Consider the following 1895-nt stretch of genomic DNA (forward strand, 5'->3'; position numbering starts at 1 on the left):
AAAAATAAAACGAATTTTTTTTTTTTTTTTTTTTTTTTTTTTTTTTTTTTTTTTTAAGTATGACACTACAACAACACAAAAAAAATGTTTCAAACAGTTGTGCTGTCCCACGACCTTCTCACTTTTAATGTTTAATTCACTAACAGACATCCCGTTTTTTGACAATAAAAATATTTATTTTTACTTTTTAGTCCATTATTGTGTAAAAAATGTATTCACATTTGACAGTCGGATACAAATAATGAGTCAAAAAGAATGTGTCGGATATTGTATTTTACCATAGTATAGCAGTAGTGAAAGAAGTATGCTTTTATTGAGAACTTCTCTAGTGGTCTGTGAGGGTGAAACGTGGTAAAAATGCCACATTGGGGGGAAAAAAAAGATAGTTTGGTTTTGGGAATAAAATACGCAATAACAAACATTTATTTAGTAGGCTACATGAGTGTTGATTACAAATTAAATTATGTTTCATACCGTTGAAACTCAGTTACTCAATAGGCTACTTAATTGACTGGATTGTAAAATTAGGCCTACCTCTAAATGTATCCATTTGCTGTGTCTCAGGACTAATAAGCTTTAAACATGATTTCTGATAATACCACGGTTCCATTACAGAATGTTCCATCCCACACAAACAGCCTGACGTCTAAACTGTGTATATGTACACTATTTATTAGTCTGAACCAGTTCTTGATCATATCGTGATGAACAAAGCAGCTTCTCGCGACGCGCGTTCAGGCCTGCGGTGTACGTTTCTTCACAACAAAGAAGCCTGAAAAGAAGCTAGTTTAATGCTGAAAGAAATTAATCCTCCCTTGAGGCTCATTATAATTCTTCAACAGGAATTTCACCTCAAAACGCAGTTTTTTGAGTGTGCCTTTGTACCGTGACTGTCCTGTTTACGGCTCAAAAATCCCTCCCACATGTCGAATCGAACCCAGACAACGTCAAACCATCCTGGCGTCATTTAAATGCTCTCTGTGGCCTCCAATACCTATTAATTCCAGGTGATGCTTGCTGTAACTAACACTAAACCGGTCTGAGGAGACCCGAGTCATCTGTTTCGCACCACAACATGAGCCCTGCTGTGCATCTTGTATAGGGACTCTTATCTGGCATTCACAAACACTCCTGAGGGCGTCTAGATGATACATTTGTCTTTTAACTTATTTGCTTTGAGGTTTGACTTGACCAAACCTTGACCTGATGCTAATCGTGTGGGCAGTGATGACTAAACATTCAAGGTGCAAGTAAGAGTCCGGTGACCCTTCGAACACACTCTTAAAAATGCTGGGTGAAATATGGACAAACTGACATGTATCAGTCTGGAAAGGATTATAAAGCCATTTCTAAGGCTTTGGGACTCCAGCGAACCATGGTCAGAGCCATTATCCACAAATTGAGAAAACTTGGAACAATGGTGAACCTTCCCAGGAGTTGCCGGCCAACCAAAATTACTCCAAGAGCTCAACGACGACTCATCAAAGAGGTCATAAAAGAACCCAGAACAACATCTAAAGAACTGCAGGACTCACTTGCCTCAATTAAGGTCAGCAATAAGAAAGAGACTGGGCAAAAACGGCATCCATGGGAGAGTTCCAAGGCAAAAGCCACTACTGACCAAAAAGAACACAAAGGCTTGTCTCTCATTTGCCAAAAAATATCTTGATTATCCCCAAGACTTTTGGGCAAATATTCTGTGGACTGATGAGACAAAAGTTAAACTTTTTGGAAGGTGTGTGTCCCGTTACATCTGGAATAAAACCAACACAGCATTTCATAAAAAGAACATCATACCAACAGTCAAACATGGTGGAGGTAGTGTGATGATCTGGGGCTGCTTTGCAGCTTCAGGACCTGGACGACTTGCCATAATTGACGGAACCATGAATTCT

The sequence above is a fragment of the Sinocyclocheilus grahami genome, unplaced genomic scaffold (genome assembly GCF_001515645.1).
Source record: "Sinocyclocheilus grahami isolate Dianchi unplaced genomic scaffold, SAMN03320097.WGS_v1.1 scaffold38.1, whole genome shotgun sequence".
In the NCBI taxonomy this organism is placed as follows: domain Eukaryota; kingdom Metazoa; phylum Chordata; class Actinopteri; order Cypriniformes; family Cyprinidae; genus Sinocyclocheilus; species Sinocyclocheilus grahami.